Source organism: Microtus ochrogaster, chromosome 8 (assembly GCF_000317375.1).
Source record: "Microtus ochrogaster isolate Prairie Vole_2 chromosome 8, MicOch1.0, whole genome shotgun sequence".
In the NCBI taxonomy this organism is placed as follows: Eukaryota; Metazoa; Chordata; class Mammalia; order Rodentia; family Cricetidae; genus Microtus; species Microtus ochrogaster.
In genome coordinates this window covers 27,608,386-27,616,780 of record NC_022015.1, presented here as the reverse complement: position 1 = coordinate 27,616,780, position 8,395 = coordinate 27,608,386, and the positions used below count along the sequence as shown (strand labels likewise).

The window sequence follows — 8,395 nt, the reverse complement described above, 5'->3', positions numbered from 1 at the left end:
AAAGAAAGAAAGAAAAAAAGAAAATGGAAAAATATCCCACGCTCTTGAGTAGGTAGAATTAACATAGTAAAAATAGCAATCTTACCAATAGCAATCTATAGATTCAATGCAATGCCCATTAAAATCCAAGAAAAATTTTTCACAGTCCTCTAAAGAATGGCACTCAACTTCATATGGAAAAGCTAAAAACTCAGAAGACCTAAAATAATCCTGTACAATAAAAGAATTTCTGGAGGTATCACAATCTCTGACTTCAAACTCTACTACAGAATTACAGTACTGAAAACAGTCTGGTATTGGCATAAAAACAGACAGGAGAACCAATGGAATTGAATAGAAGACCCGAATATTAATCCATACACTTTCAAACACCTGATTTTTGACAAAGAAGCAAAAAATATCAAATGTAAAAAAGAAAGCATAATCAACAAATGGTACTGGCATAACTGGATATCAACATGTAGAAGAATGAAAATAGACCCATATCTATCAGCATGCACAAAACTCAAGTCCAAATGGATCAAAGACCTCAACATAAAGTCAACCACACTGAACTTCATAGAAGAAAACTGGGACGTACTCTTGAACGCATTGGCACAGGAGACCATTTCCTAAATATAACTCCAGTAGCACAGACACTGAGAGAAACAATTAATAAATGGGACCTCCTGAAACTGAATAGCTTCTGTAAAGCAAAGGATACAGTCAACAAGACAAAACGACAGCCTACAGAATGGGAAAAAAAAAATCTTCACTAACTCCACATCAGACAGAGATCTGATCTTCAAAATACACAAAGAACTTAAGAAATTGGTCAATAAAAAGAACAAATAATCCAATAAAAAAAAATGGAGTAAAGACCTAAACAGAGAACTCTCAACAGAGGAGTCTAAAATGGCTGAAAGACACATAAGGAATTGTTCAACACCCTTAGTCAACAGAGAAAATTACACCTGTAAGAATGGCCAAGATCAAAAACACTGATGACAACTTATTCTGGAGAGGTTGTGAAGAAAAGGGAACACTCCTGCATTGCTAGTGGGAGGTCAAGCTGCTACAGCCCCTTTGGATATCAGTGTGATGAATTCTCAGAAAATTAAGAAACAACCTTCCTCAAGACCCAGCAATACCACTTTTGGGTATATATCCAAGGGATACTCAACTGTGCCACAACTATGTTCATAGCAGCATTGTTTGTCATAGCCAAAAACTGGAAACAACCTGAATGCCCCTCAATCGAAGAATAGATAATGAAAACATGGTACATTTACACAATGGAGTACTGAACAGCAGGAAAAAATAATGACATCTTGAATTTTGCAGGAAAATGGATGGAGCTAGAAAACAGCATTTTGACTGAGGTAACCCAGACTCAGAAAGACAATTATCACATATACTCACTCATAACTGGTTTTTAAACATAAAGCAAAGAAAGCCAGCCTACAAACCGCAATCCCAGAGATCTTAGACAACAATGCGGACACTAAGAGAGACTTACATAGATCTGATCTATACGGGAAGTAGAAAAAGACAAGATCTCCTGAGTAAATTGGGTGCATGGGGACCTTGGGAAAGGACTGAATGGGAGGGGAGAAGCAGGGAGGGGAGCAGAGAAAAATGTAGAGCTCAATAAAAATCAACTACACACACACACACACACACACACACACACACACACACACGATCAGCTCTTTGAACACTCATACGAACAACATTATAGGGCCAAAGGGGAGAAAGTAACTGCAATGAACACCAATAAGCACTGCTTGTAAAACTAATTGAGCTGAGCAAAAATGTTTGTCTTCTTCAACTGAAACAATGCTCAGATAACAAACTCACACCATCACCAAGAAAAATACCATTATACCAAATCCACTGCAGGTTCCCACAGAAGCAGTTCTGTCCTGCTCCAAGAATGTCTTCCTGCTGTTTGCGTCTTTTCGGGAAAGACCATTTTCATCTTTTCCAGTCACCTCAGCCCTTCACTTCTGTGTCTTCCAGCTTCTAATCTATAGGTAGTCACTCTGTCTGGGTCCTTACACCCGAACATGGAGGACTTGAGAAGTCAGGCCACAGTCAAAGTTTGGGGAACATACAGGATCAGAACTTGGTTCAAAATTAAGACTGCAATGTGCCTGGGTGTGGCCAGCAATGTTTGCCCGTGCCACACCTCAGGACTTCACTGCAGCCCTGGCTCTACACACACCATGCCCACTGTGCATGCTATCACACCAGACGTGGGCAAGGAGTTCTGGCCCCCTGCCCAATTCTCCATTTCAGATCCCAAATAATCTATGTTAATGAATCACAGTATTCTTACCATAATAATAGTTTCTGCCTTTACAGAAATACAACAGCTTAACTGACAGAAAGGAAAGACTGGTGATATTTTCCTATCATTCTTCAGTATGCATCTCATTAGCCTCTCTTTGGAATATTGAGATATACAAACAAGCAACTCTATCATTAATGGGCATATTTGCTTTTCTCTTTGATAAGTAGTAAAATTCAATGTATATCCAATAGTTGTTTTTAAACAAATTTTTAAGGCTGTATCCTCAGTACCTGATTGATCTGCATGCTTGTATTCTCCCACAAAATGGGGTCATGTGACAATTTCTCAGGTGAAAGGGAAGCACAAAGCACAAAAAAGTTAAGAAGCCCTGTCCCAAAAGCCCAGTACCTCACAGAGTAAGAGTAGAGTCTATCACCTGTCCTGAAGTCCAGCACCTCAGAAAGGAAGAGCAGAGATCACATTCGCCATGCTAAGACCTGCCCACTCGTGGCTATTATTTAAAATTTTAAATCAGTATACACATTATTAAGTTTTATTGCAGCATTTTCAAACAAAATTTATTTTTATTACTTATCTTCCCTATTTCTCTGCCATCCCCCGGACTGATGCCCATTCTTCTGACCCCATGGCCTCCTTACTCTATTTCTACCATTGGCGTAAAATCTCCTCATTCTGTTTTTCTCCAGTTTCCTAAGTGGTTTCATAGCATACGTCTGTCCACACTCAATCCTACACACACACACACACACACACACACACACACACACACACACACGGCTGGAGGAATCCCCATAGGAAGAGAATATTTAATATTTGTGGTTTTGATTCTGGGTCACTTCACTTAATATATTTTTTGGATCTATTCATTTTCTGACAACACTGAAGATTTTATTTTTCTCTACTACTGAGTAAAATTCAACTGGGTATATAAACCACAATTTCATTATCCATTCATCTGTTGATGGCTGGTTCCATTTCCTTGTTATTGTGATAAATTAAACAAACAAAAAACTGCCAATCAACAAAACTGCCAGTCAACAAATGGGCTAATGAAATGAAAAGATTGTTTTCAAAAGAAGATAAATGAACGCCCAACATGTATTTTTTTTAAATGTTCAACATCTTTAGTCATGAGAGAAATGAAAATTAAAACTACTCTGAGTTTCGTCTCACCGCAGTCAGCATGACTGCCATCAAGAAAAGAGGCAGTGTTGGTGAGGATGCAGAGAAAACACTGCTCAGAGGATTGGAAAACTGAATGGAAATCAGTATGAAGTTTTCTCCAAAAGTTCAAAGCAGAAGAGGGTTGGAAAAATGGCTTAGCAGGGCCATGGCACTTGTCACCAAGCTTGATGACCCGAGTCCAATCCCTAGGGCCCACATGATAGGAGGACAGAACTTAAAAACTTACTCCTGTAAGTTCTACTCTGACTTCCACACATACTCCCTGGCATGTGTGCACACCCTACACCCCCTCTGTCTGTCTGTCTGAAGAGACAGACAGACAGACAGGTAGGTAGGTAGGTAGATAAATGTAATTAAAAATTTTTAATGGAAATACCATATGACCCAAGTATAGCACACCTGAGCATGCGCCCCAAGGAACATACTCCACCACAGCGACCCTAGCAACACTTACATCTCTTATCTAACTCTGTCAGAGTTTTATGTGGCCAGAAGTGAGAGGTGTCAGAGGAAGAAACTGACAATCCAAGCATTAGTGACTTTGGTCTGATTTCAGTGAGCACTGAACATTAGCAATAAACGTGAATTTGGGGGAAGCTGGAGACCCTTCCCCTCAGCTTTATCCTACTGGGGAAAGTTCCTGAACATCCGTGTTTGAATCTGCCACATTGTGTCTGGGACTCTAAGTATCACATGTGCTACAGATAGCCCTGTTTCTGACGCCATCTGACTCATGTCAATTATTTCAAGGAACTGTGGGAAGGCTCAGAATCAAATGGAGAAGAGAGCAGAATGACACTTAGCAGAACACACAATGGGAATTGGTGTTTTCCTCCCCCAAACAGGCAGAGTATCTCCCTGAACAGATACGGTCAAAGGCGTTGTAACAAAGGCACCATTTCTCCAAAAGCATCTCCAAACACACTCACCCCAGACCCACACAGACACAAAGGCAAACTTTAAATGCATCGTCGCCCTTAGACAAAAAAACTCAGAACTATGAAACTTTCACAAGAAGAGGTTTGTGACTTCGGGCCAAGCTAAGATTTCTCACAATAATAACTGCACAGACTGTAACAGAAAACACTCAAAACAAAGAGCCACATCTCTCAAAGGCACAGTCTGGATAACAAAGCAGGAGCCATACACAGGGGGAAGTTAGCTATGAATCCCTATCTGGCAGGGACTCCTCATATCTAGCACGTTCAAAGGGATCAGAAACTTGATAAGAAAAGAATACTCTGCACTTAAAAAAAAAGGTGCAAAAGATTGGAAGAGGCAACTTCTCTGAGGGAAAATGTACAGATGAAAACAAACACTTGAGAAGATGCTTAGCACAAGCTGGGCATGGTGGTGGAATCCCAGAAACTGGAAACTGATGTAGGTGGATCAGCAGTTCAAGGTCAGCTTGGGGGGGGGGGAGAAGGGGGGAGAAGGGGGGAGTAAGAGAAGAAGAGGGGATGAGTAGAGTGGTGGAGGGTGGGAAGGTAGAGAGGATCTCCATACCACTACTCATCAGGAGAATATAAAGTAAACCCCCAGTGAGGCATTACTCCATCGTGTAGAACCAGTAGAGAGTAACTGAAGTGTTCAGCAACACACTGCATGCCCGTGCTACAAGTCGAGGTGCAAAAACAGTGAAACAAGGCTAGAAACAATCTTGGCAGCTTGTCGCAGTGAGACAGAAAGAATCCACCCATCAAGTGCATCCCTAGGTGTTAGAATACAGAAACCCTGCATGTGATCATGCACAGCGGCCTTACTGGTTATCAATAAAAAAACAAGACGTCACCAAAAAGTCCCCCAAGAGATGAATCCATACAATGAAGTACTCCGCAGCATTGAAAATAACAAACCACAGTCACACACATGCAGGGGAATCTCAGATGCACTGGGCTAAGACAGAGGGGCCTAGGAGGCCACACAGACTATGACTGCCTTTTAAACATTCGGAAATGTCAAAATATCATGGAGCACGTGAAAGTCCAGGAGAAGCTTCTGCCAAAGAAGGTGGAAGAAAGTCACAGGGGCTTGGCTCTCTTTTATGTGCCTGTATTTTAGGCTTTGTGGAAAGTGCCAGAACTGTCTATGGGAGAAGTCAGTTGGCAGAAAAATAGAAACCCCACCCCATAAAAACCAGAAAAAAAAAAAGCAGAAAAAATAAGACCCTTACAAATGCCCAGCCTAACCTATGATGAGCTTTTGGCCTTACTTTTCAAAACCATTAGAGATGATACACAAAGAAACTCTGTCTCAAAAAAATAAAAAACACATTAGAAATGTATTAAATGGATATATGTCCATATTTAGCATGACAGCATATTGGGGCAGAGGGGCAGCTGAGAATGTACCTGCCCTCCACAATCAGCTTCAAGTCATATGACAAGCATCTTAACCTATAGGTGAGCATACTGACCCAAATGACACACTAAATGGTCACTACCTCTGGAGGGCGCCCCTGAGCATGTTGGCACAGATGGAAAAGAGGAAGAGTGAGAGGCCCAGAGCTGTCTGCCAGGAGTCACAGTGGTAAGGACTGGTGTTGTCTGTCTGGCTCCATGGCTGGTTTGCTGAAGCCGCCATATTTGGTCCCCATAACTTTTACAAGGATTAATAAGGTAAAGACAGGCCCTGGGAGTGTGGGTAAAAGGCCAAGTTTAGCAGAGGGCCTACAATCCCAGCAATGATGAGTTTGGGAGGTGGAAACTGCTTGACCCCCCGCCCCAGAACCTTGCTAGCTAGCTAGCCTCGTCTACCTGAGAAAGTTCCAAACTATCTAGAACTCTTGTCTCAAATAAAAAGCGAAAGGCACCTGAGGAATAACACTGAGGCTGCCCTCTGACCTCCACACATAAGTCATGCCTATGTGTTTGCAACCATGAGAATGCACAAGATTGGTGAGCAACTTACTCCCTAACTCTCCCCCCCTACATTTAGGTGCCCACTGGTCTTTGTAGGCATTAGCACTGCCTTGCAACACCAAACGGATCCAGGGTTTTCAATTAGTAACCCCGAGCTGCTACTGAGGGGGAAAAAAAAAGTCCTAAATAGAAATCATTTCTTTCTGGTTTCAAATGTTCTGCTTCAACTACTGCAGACTTGGTCTGGAAAACTAGAAAGTATTTATGGTGACATTTAATAATGAGAATCTGCAAAGGCTGGCTGCTGGGTCTTTTAAAGTATCTCATTTAGTGTGTGGACGTCCACGGGGGAAAGTGTGGATGGGCTCGGTACATTTTACTCTGAACCCAACAAAGTATTCCCCTGCCTGCAGCAACACCATAAACAGCACTTGCAAGGATACAGCAGACATTCACAAAGCAGACAGGGTTTTATGGGCCACCTTCTGCAAGTAGCCTTGGGCCACCCAGTGCAACTCTCAGCAGGACAGTCAGAATGGCAAGTCCTGGCAGGCTACCCCAGTGAGGTTCTCTTGGGCCGCACCGCCCAAGGATGTCCGAGGGATGCACACAGAAGCTACCTACTAAGCAGAGCACCAGAGGCCAGCGGATCTCACAAAGCCCATTAGACCAGAATATAGCTTATCAGACTAAACACTGAGACCTCCTAGCATACAAGAAAAACGGCTTGGGAAGAGAGTTAGACCGCAAATCTGAACAGCTGTGAATTGTGCCCTCTACTATGTGACCATTCTCAGAACACTGCAGTCACCCCTTCTCACTCTGTTCTAAGTGGCAACCTATTTCCTGTACCCTCTGACATGTGGGGGTCCCTCTACCTGTGGGACCTGAGCTCTCACCACCTCTCACCTCTGATAACGCACTACTCCTTTCTCTTGAGCTTCACTCCGGCCCCAAGAGCTTCTGGGCTTTGACGGCATGCTCTGCACTTGGATATCAGCCCAGACATCCTCCTTCTTCACAGCCCACTTCTGAAAACCACAGAGCCACCTGATATTAAACTTGCCCTGACCCTGGCACCTTCTCCCTTCTGTAGATATCCCATCCAACGATTCAACCTTCTAGCTGGCCTCTACCTCTGCGTTGACCCCTCATGCTCATTTTTCACTGGGAAAGCAGAGGAGCCCTCCAAGGACCTTTATGTGTGTGTACCCAATATATACACATATATATCTCATATATATGAGATAGATAAATATATATAGATAGATGGATGATATAGATATTGATGTAGATATAAATAGTGACATCTTCTGCTGTGGGGATAAGGGTAAACTGGTTAGCATTGCCTCAGGCTCCTGGGCTCCAGCCTACCTGAAGAACCCACTTCAGAAACATGCACACCCCCTTTGGTTTCCGGTATGCACCTATGCACTATACCCGCTCACATGGCAAACCCCCACCTCAGTTAATCTGCTTAGCCTCCACCCTTAGTTTAGATTCCAATCCCTCCAATGCCGAATTAAATACCTAGAGCCATTCTTAAGGGCAGTAATCCAAAGTTGGCTTGCTCATATCCCCTGGGAAAATAATGTCCTCCATTCTCCATTCTCAAAGACCATGAGACAATGCCAAGCAGCAGGGCTCCCAGAAGAATGTGAGCCTGGAGCAGTCTTCACTGGGCCCTGAAACAACACCTGCCTCCCCACTAGCATTTATCCCTGTTGACACCCTCAGTTAAGAGAGAAAACCACCACAATCTTACATTCCCAAAGTTGGCAGCTCTGCTTTCCTGCCTCCCTGACATGAACCCCCTGGTTTAGGAACACATCTTGTGTGTCCTCTTTCCAATAAATACCAGGGGTGCCCAGAGTTTGCAGCGCTAGAGACTTGGTCTGAGCTTGTCAGAGGCATCAGTCTCTACAGAGTGTGGTCACTGCTCCGAGGGCAGGTCTTGAGCAGCTGGAAGTCTCTACAGAGTGCGGGCATGGCTCTGGGGGCAGGTGTTGGGCAGCTGGAAGTCTCTACAGAGTGCGGGCATGGCTCTGGGGGC

General features: G+C 43.3%; 1 protein-coding gene across 2 annotated transcripts in view; it reads right to left on the bottom strand.

Moving 5' to 3' along the window:
* The window catches only part of Dock1 (dedicator of cytokinesis 1), a 503,376-nt gene that overhangs the window by 328,324 nt on the left and 166,657 nt on the right, over positions 1-8,395 (bottom strand). The gene's annotated exons all lie outside the window — the stretch shown is intronic.